Source organism: Oryctolagus cuniculus, chromosome 2, assembly GCF_051225735.1.
Source record: "Oryctolagus cuniculus isolate XC-2025 breed Fujian yellow rabbit chromosome 2, ASM5122573v1, whole genome shotgun sequence".
In the NCBI taxonomy this organism is placed as follows: Eukaryota; Metazoa; Chordata; class Mammalia; order Lagomorpha; family Leporidae; genus Oryctolagus; species Oryctolagus cuniculus.
Genome location: NC_142868.1, coordinates 51,411,675 through 51,431,744, shown reverse-complemented (window position 1 = coordinate 51,431,744; position 20,070 = coordinate 51,411,675). Strand labels below are relative to the sequence as shown.

The window sequence follows — 20,070 nt, the reverse complement described above, 5'->3', positions numbered from 1 at the left end:
TCTCCCACCTTCTTTGTGTTCAGGGTCTGATGTTCCAAAGCTTGGATTATATTACTTTTTACAAAACCATTGGTAAGTTCACTTATATGTTTAGCAAATAATATCATAGCTTACATAAGGGATGAAATAAAGCGAAATTCATAAAGCATTGTCAACGCGGTGATATTGTTATACTGATATGATACATGTAGAGGATGCTGGGTTCTTAGTGGAGGCAGAGGATGGGTGCAACAGTTCTCCACTTGGGAGCCATGTAAATATCTAGAAGGAAGACAGATACACTTAAGATAAAAGCTAACATGTAGACATGGAAAACTGCTGTAATTAATATCAACTGGTATAAGCTTTTAAGAGCACTGGGCGACATTAACATTTAGAACACATACACATTTCACCCAGAGCTTTCATTTCTAGGAAGATAGACTATGATTCATGCAAGGACACAAAGACAGGAAAGACTAACATGATGCTTTTAGAACGGAAGAAATGTCACAAGAATACACATAGCTTGCCCTAAATGCTCATCAAAGCTCCAATGGCAATTCAATTATGTTACCCCACACATTGAAATACTAGGCATCCTTTAAAAACAATTTTATCAAAAATGTATCATCTGGGGCTGGCCTTGTGACTGGGTAGGTTAAGTCACCATTTGCAATGCTGGCATCTCATATTGGAGCACCAGTTGGAGTCCCAGCTGCTCACTTCCAATCCAGCTCCCTGTTAATGTGTCAGGGAAGGCAGAAGATGGCCTGAGTGCTTGGGTCCCCGCCACCCATGTCGGAGAGCAGAACAGAGTTGCTGGCCCCACCCAAGCTGTTGCAGGCATTTGGTGAGTCAATCAGCAGATGGAAGATCGATTCTCATTCTCTCTCCCTCTTTCCCCACACCCCCACCACCCCCTGCCTTTCAAGTAGACTCAAGGCGATGAAAATAAACATTTAAAAAATACGTCATCTAGTAAAACTGTAACAACATAGAATGGAACAATAGGCTTTTGAAGGTTACACAAGAAACAAGTTATCTTTTGAGAGGACAGAGGCTAGGAAAAGGAGAACTTTCACTTTTCATTTTAGAGCTTCTTTTTTTTTTAAACATAAGCACATTCAAATACTATCTTATATATTTTAAAGTTATTTAAAATGTACAAAAAGAAAACTAAAGAAAAACACAATAACATAAGAATATCCAAGCTATGCAGTGTTTTAAACATTAGAAAGAAATACACACTTTTCAGATACTCATGTTCTATTAAAAGAGACCCACCTCCTTGCTTCATTATTCATTAACTACTGCGGTCTTCTAAACCTGTATTTTATTTGTTCCTATCTCCTAAGGTTGTTATGAGGATTAAGCACATAACATACGTGCCTAACCTTTGGAGTGACACTTACTGCATTTTACTCAGCTGTTATGACTGCTTACAAAAGCTAAGGGAACAGTCCTTTGTGGAGGTATAGAAAACAAATTAAGAAAATAAGTCTGCGGGCCAACAGTGTGCTGCGATGGGTGAAGTCTCTGCCTGCGATGCTGGCATCCATATCATAGCACCGTTCACTAGCTGCTCTACTTCTGATCCAGCTCCCTGCTAATGCACCTCAGAAAGTGGCAGAAGATGGTCCAAGTGCTTGGGCCCCTATCACCCACACAGGAGACCTGTATTGCATTCCAGGCTCCTGGCTTTGGCCTAACCCAGCCCTGGCCATTGCAGCCATTTGGGGAGTGAACCAGTGGATTGGAAAATGGATTAATCCATCAATCAATCTATTTCTCTCTTTCAAAAACTAAAAAAAAAAAAAAACAAACAAACCCTTTTTAAAAATATGGATTTTTGTAGGCCTTACTCCCAATTATTTAAAAACCAAAAAGAGAAGTCTCTGACTCTGGACATATGCAACTAAAGATCAGTTTTCTACTATCTGAGTGTATTATAGACCTGGGTTACACAGGCTACTTCATGAAGTTCATAGAAAGTGGGAATAAAAGATAAGTTTATTCTGGCACACAAAATTTTTTGAAATCCAAGAAAATTTTTATAACATGAATTTTCCATGAACTTTTTGAAGACTCCTCACATTACCATGTCTTCATAATATTCTCCTTTGCCAAAGAAGCTGCTCACTGCTCTGAGAAGCAATCTATGATTTCTAAAATATGATCACAATAAAAAACTGAACCTGATTAAAGAAAACAAATGTTAGAATATTGTCCTATATGGTTCTAAAACTGTATCTATTTATGCAAAATGGTGCTAAAAAAAAATCTTTATGGGGGCTGGTACTGTGGTGTAGCAGGCAAAGCCGCTGTCTGCATTGCCGGCATCCCATATGGGTGCCAGCATGAGTTTTAGCTGCTCCACTTCTAATCCAGATCCCTGCTAGTGGCCTGGAAAAAGCAGCAAAAGATGGCTCAATTATTTGGGTTCGTGCCACCCACGTGCAGACCCAGATGAAGATTCTGGCTTTGTCCTGGTCCAGCCCTGACCATTGCAGCCATTTGGGGAATGAACTAGCAAATTGAAGATCTCTGTCTATGTCTCTCTGTAATACTTTCAAATAAATAAATAAATCTTAAAAAAAAAAATACATACCGGGGCAGGCATATGGCCTAGCGGTTAAGTGCCAGTTGGGTCACCCACATCCTGTATTAGAGTTCCTGGGTTAGAGACATAGCTCTCCTCCTGATTCCAGCTTCCTGCTAATATGAACTCTAGGAGGTGGTGGTGATGGCTGAAGCAGCTTGGATTATTTTCTGGCTCACAGCTTCTGCCTTGCCCAGCCTTGGCCATCATGTGCATTCGGGAACTGAGCAGCAGATGAGAGCTAGCTCGCTCTCTTGCTTGCTTTTCTGCTCACTCACTCACTCGAACACATGAACAAAAATTGTTAAAAATTCATACCAGCCAGGAATTATCTCATCTTGCTTCAAATAGTAGGTAAAAAATATCACATTGTATCATAAATGAGGGTATGTAGAATGTGACACATTATGACTGTATTCTGTTGTGTTTCCTTAACGACCAAGCAACAGCTCTTGCTTTGCTGAGTTAGTGTCCCAAGAACAGGATGCCTTCTGTCTATGCAGCGATTCTTGCAGAGGTCAACAGACTGTGAGCTACATTTCTCAAGCAGCCCTTAGGTTGGAGCTTGAAGTTTTGCTGGAAGAAGAGAGGAGTTAGTTATGCAACAAATGAAGACCTGAAAGTCTGGAAGATGGGAAGATTTCTTCCACTCACAGGTAGTTTTTACTCCGGGGAAATGGGAGCAGAGAGAAGATAATAAGCACTTAAACCACAACATAAATGAAATAATTTCACATGGGGCAGTGACACAAAGAGAACCAAAACTACAGAGTGACTGGAGCCACAGTAGAGATGGTGGCTGTGGAAAACACCGTGGTTATTTCACGCTGCAACAACACTGTCTTTCACAAAGTGCACGAAAGAATAAAGATGTCAGTGCTTGGCGTAGTGATTAAGCGCCTCTTGCGATGCCCTCATCCCGTATCAGAGTGCGTGGGTTTGAGTCCTGGCTCTGCTCCCAATTCCAGTTTTCTGCTAATGTGCACCCAGGCAGGCAGGAGGGGACGGCCCTGCTACCTAGGTGGAAGGTCTGGATTGAGTTTCAGGCTTCTGACTTGGGCTTGGCCCAGCACCGGCTGTTTCAGGCATTGGGGAGCGAATTCGTGAATGGGAACTACCCACATCTGTCTGTGTCTTTGCTTCTCTGAATTTCAAATAGACATTTTTAAATTGTAATAAAATATATTTTTAAAGTGTCAATATATACAACAATCATGAGGAGACCTTCAAAGCAGTGGCTTGATGCAAAAGTATTCAGGCCAAGAGATTCAGCAACGATGAGTATCACCTCTCCAAGAGGCTTCTCCACTCCTTCAGCTTATTAGAGCTAAAGCCTGTGTGAAATGGTCCCTTCCCCGGAGGGAAGCAGGCAGATGCACTCAGAGTACGTGCAAAGCAAGCCCTGGTGGGCAAACAGGAGTTACACTTTCTTTCCTGATAGCATTCTCTCATCTTAATTTAATCCCATCTGAACCACAAAAGCTTCCACTTAGGACCTTCTATAGAACAGAACTGGAGTCTATCTCTATAAAGAGATGGCCCATTTTCTTCCTCCTTTATGCCACAGATGTCCAATTGTTCTCAGTTGTAAAACACCTGTTTCTAATGAATGTGAGAGATGTAACAGTGGAAGCTGCTCTTTCTTACGAATGGCTCTCCAGGAGGAGCTACTGCAGCTGCTTGGACCTGTCCTTTGTGTGAAATGCTGGGAGGGCTCCGGTGAGTGGGAAAACCAGAGAAAAATGGGTTCTAGAAGCATTGGGTAAGAAGTGCCTCCGTGCTCTCTGGAGCACATTAGCTCTTTATAAGAAGCGATAGCCCAGAAATCAAGACAGAGTGCACGTCCAGTTGCCTTCAGAAGCTGTCAACAACCACAGAGAACAATCTCTGTGGACTGAAAGGGAGAAAGGAAAAAAAGGAGGTGTGCTGCTGCCTGGCTCTAAGCATAGACTGTGGAGAAATAAGGACGCCCTGTAATTCTTTTAAAATGAGTGTTAAGCAAACGTGGTTTTTTTTTTTTTTTTTCATTTGAGGGGTTTGCTGCCATGGAAGGAATACCTAGAGGGGGCTCCCCCAAAGCCCACCAGGGCTTGCTTTGCACGTACTCTGAGTGCATCTGCCTGCTTCCCCCAGGGGAAGGGGCCATTTCACACAGGCTTCCCATCAAGATCTACCGCTACCATTTGTCTTCCTGGAGCCATTGAAAATATCTTTTTCTTTAAATATTTATTTATTTAAAAGGCAGAGTGACAGAGAGGGAGAGACAGAGACAGACAGAGATCTTCCATTGCTGGTTCACCGCCCCAACGGCCTCAACTGCCAGGGCTGGGCAAGGCCAAAGCCAGGAACCTATAACTCCATGCGTGTTTCTCACGTGAGTGGTGGGAGCCCAAGCACTTGGACCATCTTCTGCTGTCTTCCCAGCAGCATTAGCAGTGAATTGGATTGGAAGTGGAGCACCCGGGACTCGAACTGGCACTTCGATATAGGACACTGGCATGGCAGGGAGTAGTTTAACCCGGTGCACCACAATGCCAGCCAATCTTTAAATAGTTTAATAATCTTGAACTCTGAAGAGAAAATGAACAAGAAAAATATGCCCCATACCCATTGTAATGAGCCAGATAATCTATATATCTTGCATGGTAGTTGATACCATCAGTCTAAGCTTCCTAAAGAACTTAAGTAAACCAACTAGATCCTACTAAAATCTTCAATGTTCAAGAAGACATTTGAATTGTACTCTTGCCATCTTCTTCAGGACTTCTGTGTTGTAGAGCAGATGTCCAAGCCATTTCCTACTGATGACTAACGTAGCTCCTTTGACACCGGCTGAAGAAGGAAAGAGAAGCAATGCAAGTTTTTCTCTGGTGTAGTGGACTCTCCAATCTTGCTTTTTCTTTCCCTGTTTTTGCTATTCAAGTTAAGAGGTCAAGCTATGGTTTGATACTTGTACTAAGGTACTGGTTTTATATACTATTAACATAAATACCTTAACTTGGGGAACAGTTTTGAAGATTGGGATCTCATTCTATTTAGACCATTATGTGGAGAAGCCACCAGTATTTGAAAATTGCATTGTATGGGGCCGGCGCCATGGCTTACTTGGCTAATCCTCTGCCTGCGGCACCGGTATCCAATATGAGCACCGGGTTCTAGTCCCAGTTGCTCCTCTTCCAACCCAGCTCTCTGCTGTGGCCTGGGAAGGCAGTGGAGGATGGCTCAAGTCCTTGGGCCCTGCACCCGCATGGGAGACCAGGAGGAAGCACCTGGCTCCTGGCTTCGGATCGTCACAACGCCGGCCATAGTGGCCATTTCGGGGGTGAACCAACGGAAGGAAGACCTTTCTCACTGTCTATAACTCTACCTGTCAAATAAATAAATAGAAAAAAATAAGAAAATTGCATTGTTATCAGAAAACTATAAATAAAGGTAATGTGTCATGAGGGGCTATATGTTCCTGAATGATGAGACTCAGAAAGATACTATCTTTATCTTCTAGAAAAACAGGCTGTTTCCATCATGATTGCTTGAGACCATGGCAATGAGTCATATGCCACTGATATCAAGGGAAAACCAGAGGCCTTGGGCTGTGAAGTGGCAGTGGGCCAGATCTTGATTCATTCTTGGATGCCTCATATACCACTCCACAAGCGATACCTGGAGACCACTTCAAGTACATTTCATTTGAGCATTAGGATTGGTCTGGAAAGAGGAATGTCTCGGGCTGGGCGGGGAAGTTAAGAGGGGCTGGCGCACCGATACCTTTACAACTGCAGAGTGTGGTGCTCTCCACGCACTTGTCAGGGGCTTGGCAATGAAGCCCCACACTTGGCCCAGTCTTGAACTAGTATCCTGCTGTGGCAAAAGAATGCTGGTAGCCCCTAAGCCATCCATCTGCACTGGAACCCATGGGAATTCATCATCAATATTCTGCCTGGTGAGTTCTAACTTCCACCAGCAAACCCAGCTCCCCCAAAGGAGCACCTTGGGAATGTAACACACAAAGAGGAGGGGCTAAGAGAGCATCTGGCCTGGGACGAAGGCCCCCAGCCCTTCTCCCTCCTACAAGTTGAGCTGCCCTAGGTCAGGACAAGGCCACCAATGGCCTGGGATCTGCAGAGGTGAAGCCAGCCCTTGAACAGCAGCCAAGAGACCACTTTGTCACCTGGTGATGGAGTTGGCTCCCTGCCCTGGTTTCTTCTTAGAACAGCAAATAACATACAAGGCTCAGCATCCCTGTGAGGTCGTCTCCTAGTTTTTAATAATTCCTTGTATTTATTTAGTGCCTTTTTCCTCTCCCAAGAGCTAGCTGTAAGAGTTTTCCATATGTTACTTTAATAATCCTCATTACAGCCCCGTGCCCGAGCTGGTTAGAGAATGGTGCTAATGGGGCCCAGGTCAGCATTCAGCCTCCCACGAGCCCTGTGAGCAGCCCTGTTTGCACTGAGAAAATCTGTTTCATGTCCTTACTCTGCACAGCTAACCATAACCAAGTATTTTTAAAAGCCTACAAGAGGGAACCAAGAGATGACCAGTAGTACTACTAGTCATGAGAATGGTAGGTGACATTTAGGGAGTGCTCACTCCATGTCAGGTATTTGCCAAGTGCTCATCACCCATTAACTACTTCAGCCCTCCCCAAAGCTCCGTGACACAGGTACCACCAGTAGGCCCATTCTAAAGAGGAGAAGACCAAGGCCCTGGCAGGTTACAGAACTGGCCCAAGGCCACATGGGAAACGGAGGAGCAGAGTTTAAGCTCCATCAGTGTGCTGAAGGGATTGAACGTGTATACATCACTCCATACTGCCTCCCTACAGGTAACACTATGCATGACACATCTCGGGTCACAAGCCCCTGATCCTAGCTGTACAGTAGGCACAGCTTACTGACATACAGAGGGGGCTGAGGAGTTGAGAAGAAGGACACAGCTGACCTTCCGAGGGCTGGACTAGTAAACCAGGGCAGGTGCCGTGCTACACACAAGCATTGTGTCATTCAGTCTCTACAACCGTATTCACAGGTAGGGACTATTGCCTCCATTTTACAGATTGGGATATTGAGGACCAGAAAGGCTATCTGAAGAAGGATATTTAGTGGAAGATTCAGAATCATAAAAGAAATCTACATCCAGTGCACGTGCTATCTCCACAAAGCTTCAGATGACACGGCCACCTTATTTAAAGGAAACACTACAACATGAAAAAGAGGTGCACAGGAGATGGGGAGAGTTCTCGCGAGCACTGATGTCCAGGATCAGAATCACACTTTCAGGCTCCATTCCTGTGCCCTCCTTCCTACAACTGCCATGTGGCTTTTGTGCCCTACTCATATACCATGGTCAGACAGGAAATCAGCCAAGCCTTAGGGCCACAGGGCAATGCTGGCTGGTGGGAGAACAGGAGTCATTCAGCAGTAAGAGGGGCACGCCAGAGCTTCCTTACTTGTTTATTGGGTGGATGCAATGATGGAGCCCGTCTAAGCTCTAGGGACAAAGTCCATGCCCAACAGAGGTTTGGACATCAGCATCCACAGAGCACCTGTCTTCCATATGAAGCCAATGGAGCTAATTGTCTAACCAGTCCCCTCTCTGGAGGTGTCCAGTGGTTTTGAAGAAAGAATGTCCTCCAGAAAGCCTGGGCTCTGCAGTCAAACACACCTGGGTAGCGTCCTGACTCTGTCATTTTCCTGATGTACGAACTGGGGCCAAGTTACTTAGCCCCCCTGAATTTCAGTTGTCCTAATCAAGAGATGGAGTTAATAACTACTTATGCCATAGAATTACTAGAGTCCAGGAAAAAATAAATGTAAAAAAGTTCCTGATCATAGCTCGGTAAAGGTTAACTACTATTATTCAAGTGAAGACCTACACGAGAAACTAAAATACAGAACCATGCTTCTATTTCCCAGCCTTGGTAACACCATCTGCAGTTTGCAAATAGGAGTGCAATGGTGCCACTCAGCTGTTTCAGACACTCTTCATTAGTAGAGGAAAGTTTTGCTTTTCCATCAGATAAATTTTTAAAGTGTGTTGGCAGGTTGTGTTGGGGGCCTTGATTCATGTCCTGGTAGATATTCACATTGGTAGTAATAACTAGCACATGTGCACTGGAAATCATACACAGTGTATTGCACACCTCACATTATGATAACCAGCAGCAAGAGCTTAAACAGGCCAGTCCTGGACTGCAAGTGCCTTGTAGCTTAAATATCAAAACCAAAAGAAAGAAAAACCCCAATTGTTTCCTGTACATTATCCTCAAGTCAGACGAGGTAATCTGGATAGGAATTCCACCCAAGAGCAGTACTTCCACTGTGGTTAGCAAACCAGACTCTTTCCTTTTTAATTTAACTCGACCTAATTAAGGATAGGGTGGAGTATTTTGCCATAACACTCTGAGATCCTTTAACAAGTCTCTTAACATTAGTGCTATTCCACAGCTTGCCAAGTTAGAACATAACAAGTAACTATTTCTTCCAGCAAAACTTAAGCTTTTGTATGTGGGCAACATTCTAAGGCTCTAAGTCTGGTTCTAAGAAGGCCCCAAGCATCCCTTTCCCTCCAGCCCCTAACACTTTGCTGTCTTCCCAAAGAATTCACTCATCAGGCAAAGACAGAGCAATCACTCTAGAGACTAATGTTTGGAAATTTCTCTCCAGGGTGTTAAGATAACAGAGACCAAGATGGGGGGGAGGGGGACAGAGTTTCTTCACATTGTTATTTGCTATCAAAGTGTGTTATTGTTTCCTGTTCCACTGTCAGAATCTGCCTGTTTCTGAAGAAGTGTGGGGAGAGTCAGCCTATTGTGTAGAAAATGGTTGCACTTGAAAGAGGCAGTGAATGGAACCGGGCTACCAAGACTACAGTCCCTGTGTTCCACATACACTTTCAGCCAGTCTATTGGTCCTAAAACTAGAAACCAGGTAGCATGTATGATCACCCTGGACTTGTCCCTAATCCAAAGGAAAGAGGGACTGGCATTGTGGCACAGGAATTAAGCTGCCGCCTGCAACACCAGCATCCTGTATGGCCACTGGATCAAATCCCAGCTGTTGTACTTCCAATCCAGCTCTCTGCTAATGCGCCTGGGAAGGCAGCATAGGATGGTCCAAGTCCTTGGGCCCCTGGACCCACACGGGAGACCCACATGGAGTTCCAGCCTCTTAGCTTCAGCCTGGCCTAGCACCAACTAGTGTGGCTATTTGGGGAGTGAGCCAGCAGACAGCTCTCACCTCTGCCTTTCAAATAATTAAATTAATCTTAAAAAAAAAAAGGCAACAAGACATGACTCATGGGAAGGGGTCAGCACAACGCCCGGTGCAATGTGCACTCCGAATGCTCACGGCGCCACCCATCACCTAACCTAGAGTGTCTGGTAGGACTGCAAGAACCACCGTGTCTCCCTTTGAGGAAGCTGGCTGTGACACTGCCCTTCAGAGGAGTCTGTAAGTGATTGCCAGCTGGGGTGAACACCGTTAGAGGGTCCCCAGATAAAGATGTCCCTAGGAGTCATCAGATTCACCCATGATTCAGCATTCAGCTTCATTCTATGGTCACACGTGCAAAGGCCTGGAGAGACCAGCTTTCTGAGCTGCAGAGACTTACAGAATCAGGGCCCAGAGAGTATATGGAAGACCTGTGTGAAAAGCCACAGCATAGGACTCAAAAGAGGGGAGCTAAATGGGTGGACAAAGCTGAAGGGACCAAAGGCAGGTTTGAACCAGACTGGGTTGGCAGGCTCTCGGAGAGCCCCAGCCACAGGCCCAGGGTATTCAGGGAGCACTTGTCGGGGATCGGAGTTTTTTGGGGCTGGTTTTTCAGTGCCAGCTTTATCACAGGCCAAAATGTAGATCTGCTGTATTTCATGAGCCTGACCCACACCGGGTAATCTAGGACAGGGTTTCTCCTGGTAAGGGCCACTGACTTATTCAAAGCCTCCTCAGATGCTTCTTTCCAGGAAGGTCCCAAGGACAACCCAGGCTTAATCAATCTGTTTTGGAGCCAGGGCCCCAGAATCTGTATGTCTGACAAGCATCTAGCCATTGATTGGCCATGGGATCTTTAGGAATTCCAAGGTCTTAAAACTACTGAAATGTGGTGGAGTACAAGGAATCTGAAGACAGGAAATGCGACTTCTTTGCTGTGAGACTGTGGGAGCTACTTTACCTCAGTGAGCCTTACTTTCTTCATCAATGAAACTGGAATAATGTATTTCTTTACATGAGTTGCATATGCTAATGGAGATAAAAATGGTTTATAAATGTAAATGTTTGTAATTATCACATTTTTGGGCCAAAGCAGAATCTTACAGACTTCCACCACCATAACCAAGACAGATCTGGGTATGGTTTGAGATACTTTAGCTACAGATATTAAGAGGGCTCTCTAAAGGGGAGGAGTTGGCCTTGCAGTTAAGACGACCACATCCCATATCAGAGAGAAGGGTTCAAGTGCAGCCTCTGCTCCTGATTCTCGCTTCCTGCTCATGCCATCTGGGAGGGAACAGGCCTGGGATCAAGTAGTTGGATTTTTGCCATCCACATGGGAAACCTGGATTGAGTTTTCAGCTCTTGGCTGTGACCCACAGCCCTGGCTATTGAAGGTACGTGGGGAATTAGCCAGGAGATAGGAGCTCTCTCTGTGTCTCTATCTTTCTACTAGATAGATAGATAGATAGATCAAGTGTTTTTTTTTTTGTTTTTTTTTTGTTTTTTTTTTTAAAAAAAAGAACATGACTCCCTGGAGATCTCTTACTTTATGCAGAACTTTTAACCCCGTATGATGGTCAGTTGAGAGCCTTGTGTTCGAAGATGGACTGCTTGCTTTTTAAATCCTGGAGCCATGAGGGAGAAGTGCTTTGAGGGACCAAAAAGTCTCCAGGGTCTGCTTTCCAGATTGGTGATTTCCAGGGGCTATAAATGTGCTAAGCTTCTTGGGACAGTAGCTAGGGCTAATAATTAAGAAGTGGAAGAATAGGATTAGGTTCCCAAATGAGTTGATCAATTGGAGAAGCTGTCTGGAGTAAAAGGAAAGAAACAGCTGAACAGGAAAAGTTGTGAATGATACAGAGAGGAAATGATCGTTACCACAAACACAGACTAAGCAATGTCCAGCCAAATGAGAATAATGAGCTGAAAATGAGCCAAGGAGGGCCAGCTATCACTTAAAATGTGAGTGTGAAAGTTGGCTGCACGAACTGAGGCCCAGTTTGAAGAAAGTGTGAGGTCATCGTCACTTTATCATACCTTTATGAGACTTTGTCCCGTTCTGGACTTCACAGTTTGAGAGGCACAGAGTACTTGGACATAATTCAACAGATAGAAATAAAGATGATGAAATTGTTGGAGAACAAGAACTATGGGGGGAAAAAACAAAACAAAACAAAAAAGATCTGGTATTATTTAACCTTAGGAAAACCAAGGAAAGGGGCTTAACTCTTCCAATTCATGAATTAGGGTTGAGAGTGACCAGTTGTTCTTTGTATTCTTGAAATAGGCTTAAGCTCAGCAGAAGCGATGGATGGTGAGTTAAAAAAGCAATCAATCAAAGTCCCCAACATTTCCCGTGATGAGTTAAGAGTCTGAGCAGGCTCTTGTGCCAAGGGAAAGATTCCTTTCTAAGGGCAGACAGAGCCACCCCAGTTGGGAAGATGACCACGTGATAAGATGCTGGATGTAAAGGACAAAATGCAGGTTTAGAGCACTTTGAAAACAATACAGACTAACTTGGAAGCAGCCCCAGCTCTGGCTCAGAACTGTGATTTGGGTTGGACAATTAACTTCTCTAGACTCAGTTTCCTTGTCTGTAAATAAAGGTTATCGCCCAGATGGCTGGCGCTGCGGCTCACTTGGCTAATCCTCTGCCTGCGGCACCGGCACCCAGGGTTCTAGACCCAGTTGGGGTGCCGGATTCTGTCCCTGTTGCTCCTCTTCCAGTCCAGCTCTCTGCTGTGGCCCGGGAAGGCAGTGGAGGATGGCCCAAGTGCTTGGGCCCTGTACCCGCATGGGAGACCAGGAGGAAGCACCTGTCTCCTGGCTTTGGATCAGCATAGGGTGCTGGCTGTAGCAGCCATTTGGGGGATGAACCAACGGAAGGAAGATCTTTCTCTCTATCTCTCTCTCTTACTGTCTAACTCTGCCTGTCCAAAAAAAAAAAAAAAAAAAAAAAGTTATTGCCTAGATAACTTTCACAATTCTGAAGTTCATATTCTACAGTGTTCAAGAATAACATGGTGGCTGTATGTACCACACTGATATTTCATCCCAGTGAAGGTAAAACAGTTAATGTGCTGGTGCGGGAGTGGGGGAGTGAGGATGTACCTTCAATCCCCAAATGGGACGGCATAACATCCCCCATGACAGTCTGACATCACAGAGTGAGCTAAGCAGGGGAGCTACAAAGTCCCTATGGGGGAATATCTGGCTCTGAGAAAAAGATGGAAAAGAGGATGAGAGGATGCGGGAGATTTCTAAGAGGAGGGATTGATGCCTGGAGTGGGAGGGAGGGGGGAAGGTGCCGCAGCCACGCAGGAACAAGGACAAGAAAAGGAGAGGAGGCTGTGGTGTGCGCATCAGAATACGCCGATTGCTATGGTCTGAATGTTGGTGTTCCTGCAGAATCCATATGTCAAAATCCTAATCTCAAGGTGGTGGTCAAGTGGGACCTTTTCAGTCATTGAGGGTGGGGCACTCATGAACTTGACTCGTGCACTTATTTTTTTAAAAAGGCCAAAAAGAGCTCATTAGCCCTTCCCCCATGTGATGACACAGCCCAGAAGGCACCATTTATGAAGGAGGAAGTGAGCCTTCACCGAACACCAAGTCACCCAGTGCCTTCATCTTGCACTTGTCAGCTCCAGAACACAATGCAATATTTCCAGTGTTTGTAAGCCATCCAGTCCATAGTATTTTTTTTTTTTTTTGCTATAGTGTACGAATGGACTAAGACACTAAGACCTAAAGCCTTAAGTAAGGGACTATACAAAGCCCTCGAACCGAGTCTAGGCTCAAAACAGCAGAGGAGTCCACTCAAAGGATCACCAGCCGACCAAATGCAACTTGAATCCAAGAAGACAGGGGCTGCACTCGGGTAGAAAGAGGCTCCACTTCTTCAGAGACCGCAGGGTCTGAGAACAGAGGCTTTGGAGTAAGGCCGACTCGGTTCCCAGTTTAGTCACGTGAACCTGGGCAAGACGCTTATCCTTTTTGGGACAGAGTTGCCTGATAATAAAATAGGGATACCACGTTTATTTTAGAATACTTCCAAGGATTAATGGCCATTATGTGCTGGACACCTAGTAAGCCTGGGAAAACTCCCGATTCGGATTCCAGCCTGGGAACGGAATTAGGTGGGGGGGGATAAAGGAAAGGCTGGTGACTTCATGGTGTATTGAAAAGGCCTGACCTGGCCCACCACCACTTATGATGTCAACTGACTTCTACACAGAGCAGTCACTTATGTCCCCCATTTGATCTTTAGGCATGGTCGGCTTTGAAATGGGTGTTGTTGGCCCATTTTCCTGATTAAAAAAATGAGGCTGGGAGTAGACACTGCTTTGTCCAAGTTCAATCACTAAGTCACACACTGCATTATGGTAGTTACTCAAGCTTCTGGCTCCAAAGTCCTTCCCTTTTTCTTAGCATTTACTTCACGGGAGTGAAAGAAGAACACAGGAGACTGATTAATGTTTTAAAACTATAACCAAGAGAGCTGAGTAACTTGAGATTAAACTTGCCTTTTATCTGATTGCTGGTAGTTATCCTAGAAAGCACACTAGATGTTAACTAGTGCTTTATCCTGTTGAGCCTGCTCTCCCTTCTTGGAGAAAGCCCGGAGCAGGGCTCTGAATCCACCCTTGCCCCCATGTGCAGGGTGAACCCCTACTGTCACGGCCATGGTGCCACCAATCATTCCAACATGAGCAAAGCAAGAAGTAGCTTAGCGTAGCTTTCAGTTGGTCACACCTACTGAATTCAGAGGAGTTCTGCGGTGTGTCTTTAAACAGGAACACTACCATTGACTTGCAGTCACCCCTCTGGCCAGGAGTGCTTAACACGCTGAAAGATCACTTCTGAGTCACTTGGCTCTCTTCCCTTCTCAGCAGAGTAACCATCTCAGAGCTCACTGGTAGAATCCCTCCCCAGCCAGCAGAGCGTGCCTGTGACTCTCCTTGTCTACTTTAGACACCGTCACAGGACCAGGCATGCACTTCTAGGGCGGCAAGGCGCCCTGCTTGCAGGCCCCGGAGCACAGATCTCCCCGGTGAGCAGTGCCATCCTGGCGCCTCCTTTCATTCTTGCCTCAGACAGCTCTCAGACACGCTCTGAGGCCTGCTCTGCTCAAGGATCGGGAGAAAAGGGCTTTCATTTTCTTTTCTAAATAGTTGAGATAGAGTCCTGCTGGAAGCACGGAATATGACTAAGTGATTTCTTAAAGTCCCTTCCAGCCGGTGATTCATCAGACGCAGAATTTGAAGTTGGAAGGGACCGTAACACTCAGGGCCAAATGTCTCATTTTCGCAAACGAGGAGAGCGAGGGCTGTAGAGGTTAAGAGTTGTGGGAGCTGCCTGCTACAGTGGAAAGGATATGGGATTTAAAGCTTGATGTTCTGAGTTTGAGGCCAAACTTTAGTGCTCACATGCTGTGTGACCTTGGGCAAGTCATTAATCTCCAGAGCCCGAGTTTCCATCCTTATAAAATGGAAATAGCATTACCTATTCTGCCTGCCTCCCAGCATTGTCTTGAGACTCCTGGGACACCCTATTTATAAAATTCCCTACAAAATGCTATATGGTGCTTTATCGATGTGTTGCAAGATTAAGCAACTTATCCAAGGTCACACAATGGCAAACCCAGGAACTTGAAGACCAGTGTCATTTGGTTTCCATCACACAAGATTGCCTTGACATTTTTCCAGTTCTATGGTTATAAGATTTTCTCATAAGCCACCACACTAATTTGATCACCACATGCTTTCCTTTAAACCCTTAGCTATACATAGACTCACACTGTGGGAGTCCAGACTGGCTCAGATGGATCATAGGCAAGTATGAAGACTCGCTGGAGATACCTCAAGCAGCCTCCCATTACATCATAATCACAGCCTTCAGACCCCAGGCTAATAGCTGCCAAAGACTAGCCTTTCCATGTAGCTTCCCCTCTCAGTTTCATAACACCAACTTGGACATCAGTGTTGGCTATTCAACAGCTTTTAATGGATGAGACTATAGCACGTGCTCTGAGAATTGAAATAGGATGAGCATGAGCCACAGAGTGAAGTAATAATAGATATTTTAAGTTGATGCTGGACAGAGATTTGGGAACTTGTTTGGTGGTAATAGGTGGTTTATGGTGCCAGCTTGTGGTAACCCATAGAGGAGAGGGAGGAGACGGCAGCTAAGTCTCACGAATGAAGTGTGGGCCCAAGGGTCTTGTGTTCCCATGGACCACTAATGAGAAGGGGCCGTGTCTCTGAGCCCTTTCATCATTTCTCATGTGCTGGAAAAGATAGACTATGTTTCATTTGGCTCCAGTATTAATCACAGGGTGTACTAAGTCCTCAGGAGGTTGACCAAACTCAACCCTCCCACTCAGCAGGAGACATGCACTCACTGCCCAGTCGGATATTCCGTGACCCCCTGGTTCCAAGGGGTGGACTGGCACTTGCTTCTTTCCCATTGCCCCCAACCCCAGCTTGCCATGGGAGATCTTTCTTTCAGTTACTGAACAGAGTAGGGTCTCTTCTCCAGCAATGCTCTTGGGTCTTTGAAGAGCACAACAGATAAATCCCACCTTTCCTTGTATTCCTGAGCATGAAGAGTTTTTGCAGAGTTTCAGAAATAACGGGGAGGTCAAGCTGATCAAAAAGAGAGCACAGCTCTTTGCTCTATGCAGTAAAATTGAATAAAAGAGCAGGGGGAGCCCTGTGAGCCAGTGCAGCCAATGATTTCCAAGTTAAAAAAAAGTTCAAGTTGGAGCCATGTGGTCTCAATAAAGTAGTAAAATATATTTTCTTTACCCTACACTTCATGTGCCCATAACCTTCCTTTTAAATCATCTCGAACCAGCCCCAAATCACTCTGACCGCAAATCATTTGGTGGCTTTGGTCTCCAGGCAATGGAATGTGCTGGAGTAGACGGGGAGTCGCTACCAAGTGCGCTCCGAGGGAGCTTCCACTCCCTTCGCTCAGGCACACAGACCCCAGCAAAGCCTTGGAGAGGTTCGGGCGCTGAGATAGCACATGACATCATAACTCAATCATTCAGGAAAAAACTGCTAGGGCTGCAGAATCGCACAACATGCCACAAACCACAGTGGGCAGATAAAGCCGAAGAACAGCTTTCCTTACGAAAACATTCACAAATACCACAGGCAGCTGGCAGAGACACATTTAATTACATTTACAGAAACCCATTGTATCCATCAGCCCCACCATCTTTGGAAGTGACCACCAAATGGGAAGGTCACTGGAGCCTGCCTGTGAAATGGAAAAGCCAGGAGAGCCTGAAGCCTGTGTCACTGCATTTCATAGTGCACGTTACCATTAGATTTGACCCAGCTGTGAAATCACTTGATAGGCTCCGAAAGGATTTCCAAGTGAACTAGCCCTCAATAGGAACCTACCTTTAAATTGATGGTGGGACGCCAAGTGCAGCCCAAGGTGCGAGGGATCAATTATTCAATTCATGATTAATGTAAGAGACACTCAGCTTGTCCTGAGCATAAACAAATCTCTCGCGACTGCCATCTGCCATCACATCAGAGGACCCCGTCTTGTATTTTGCAAGTGCCACTAGAGCTTTTGTTTATTTTTTCAAAGAAACTGTTCAAAGAGTTAAGTATGCAGACTTTAAAGGGGTGGTAAGTGTACTGGGTGTGCCTCAGGCACCTCAGTTCAACATGTATTGGCAAAGTACGATTAAAGCTCGAGGGAATAAAAATCAACCAAGTAAAAATACTCTTTTAAAGGGCACTTAGCATCATCTTATGACAGTTGCTAAGTGGGAGTTTTAAGGAAGACTGCAGAACTTTCTATGGGATGAGAAGGTTATGCTTAAAAGTTTCGATGTACTCCTTCATTTCAGCCCTGAGCATGATCACTGATGCTAGCCTGTGATTTCACCTAAGAGAAAGAAGACTTTCTGTAGCAAAAAGAAAAAAAGACACAGCAAAACCACACAACAAACAGACGAAACCACTGTAGTGATCAAAGTACACCGTATGCCTTCCCTAGAGGAACAATGAGGAATTGCATAGGATCCCTAGACATGAACATCTAGCAGCGGAGTCTTTTCAGAAATGCGTTACTTTATAGCCTGTAAGGTATCTGGCGGCAATCTTTTTCATCAGACACCGAAAGGTGACTTTCCATTTCAGATGCAGGTAGGGGAAGTTCAAATGCATGCTCATGCAACCTCTAAAACAGTGGGAAGGGGAAAATGCAAGACTCTCTGGTTACTGAAAATAACCTGGTTGCCATTAAGCGCACAATTATAAGCTAGCACTTGCTTTTCCAAATTGCTGGGTTCAGCAGAGATTTCCCATGGATTTATCAGCAACAGAAATAAACAAGCATTCCACTGAGCTCCACTTGGAAGTGAAAGAAGGGATATTGAAAGTCTTTTCATCATGTGCACAGAAATTCAACTGAACCTACGAAGATGTGAAACTACATTCCAGTACCCTGATGATTTTCTTAGTCATCAGACAGTGGAAAAACCTGGACTTCGGAAAGGACAGCCCCCTTCTCAAAGGGTCCTTGCCATAGTCACATCTCCCCCCTCTTTCATCCACAGCCTCCTTGCCAGTGATGGCAGAGGTGACTTCAGAATCCCGGAGGTGCTCAGGGTCCCTGTGGTGTCAGCAGATTGGGGGAAATCTGCCTTTAAAAGTCACGCTGGTTTCTTTTGGATTAGCTCATTTCAAGAGGTTTCCCAGACCGAACATCGCTAAAACAAGCGACAGCGCTGCTTTTCATAAAAACTAATGGGCACTGTCAGCTCCACGGAGTAGTCTTTCCATGGTAGACGAGTCATCAGGAATGCATTCTTCCCTATTGTGCTCTGCTGGCCACTTGTTCCCCGAAAGAGGACCACAGCCAACCACAGGGACCTCATCCAAAGGGCTTGGAGAACTAGAGAACCGGGAAAGGAGCGATTTTGTTAGACAAAGGGCTGCCATCCAGTGAAACCCCGGAAAACAAACAAACGTACATTCAGGTCATTGAAGAGCCACAGGTGTGAAAGCCACTAGATCTCGAATGGGAACCCCCACCCCCCCCCAAAAAAAAAAAACCATCCCAGGAGACCAAGTGTTTCCAGCTAGACTTCATTCAGCAGCTGAACGGCTCTGAGGCTGTCAGCAACTGACGGCGTTGTCAAAGGTTCCTCCTGTTTCAACCAGGGATGCAGCAGAAAGAATACAAACACACCGAGTGTGAAACTGCTCCAGGCGGAGAGAAGAGGGAAAGCGAAGTTTCTCTCAAAGTATCCGCTCCGCACGGGAAGGGGGCGGGGGTGATCGCACGCCTTCCTCCCCTCCCCCATCCCAACTCCAACAACAGAAAAGTCCCGCGGAGCAGGACCTTCCATCCCGGGCCCCAGGAGTGGGTCCCAAGAAAGGATCTGATCGGGAGAATGGTCAACAACCCCAGGCGCACGCTTCTCCCGAGGACCTGCCGCCGGGCTCCCATGCACCCCTGCATGCTTTGAGACAGACACTTACCAGATGGGGCAGATCGCACCCTGGGCTCCCAAACACGGTCTGCTCGGGTCCTACAGATCTCGCCGATGGCCTCGGCTTGCAACCCGAAGGCTGAGAATGCAGTCCAGTTTGCAGAATATGGCGGAGAAAATTAACGGGCAGCCGCGTTGCCAAAAAGGCCGGCACCTCGCAGCCTGCGCGGAAGACGTCTCGAGTGGCGCCGGCTCGCAGGCAGCCGCCTGGCGGCGAGGCAGCGGCGAGCGCGGCGGGTGCGGGCGGCCCGACTGCAGCGAGCCGAGTGCGCTGCGTCCCGCCGGGGGCGCGTGTGCGCGCCGCCACAGACCGGGCTGCGGGGAGGGGAGAGGGTGTGTCCTGGGGAGGAATGCGGTCGAGGTCCACAAATAGCTCCCCTCGCCCCCTGTGCTGATCGCTTTACTTTGCCCGCGGTGGCGGGGAGGCGGGCTTGCAGTCACCCACGGCGGAGGTAAGGAGCGAGTTCCATTCTCAGGGCGCGCCCTTTCCGAAAGCCCTCTGTTCCTCCAGCGCTCAAGACACCTTGGCGGGAAGTGCAGGCGACAGCCAATAGTGAGGTGGTGTTGGCTATCAAAGCAATCACGTCCTTCCTCATCCTCCTTCTAGACTATTCCACGAGGGCCAGCTTTCATTGATCCTCTCCATCTGTGCTCTCTCTGGTTGAGCTAAATGGCTCCCCTGACGGTGCCTGACCGCTACCCTATAAATTAATTACCACATTACACCCGAAGCCCCTGGGAAGAGGAATGCC

The 20,070-nt window shown here is 46.2% G+C and overlaps 1 protein-coding gene across 5 annotated transcripts in view; it reads right to left on the bottom strand.

Annotated features, from left to right (window-relative positions):
- The window catches only part of PALLD (palladin, cytoskeletal associated protein), a 458,616-nt gene that overhangs the window by 286,260 nt on the left and 152,286 nt on the right, over window positions 1-20,070 (bottom strand). Inside the window, exon 1 of one of the 5 annotated variants that reach the window (XM_051842558.3) lies at window positions 19,308-19,574. The exons of the other annotated variants lie outside the window; for them this stretch is intronic. The gene's annotated coding sequence lies outside the window, so the exon portion shown is untranslated. Of the gene's footprint in view, window positions 1-19,307; window positions 19,575-20,070 lie in introns of those variants that run through there. 5 annotated transcript variants of the gene reach the window in all.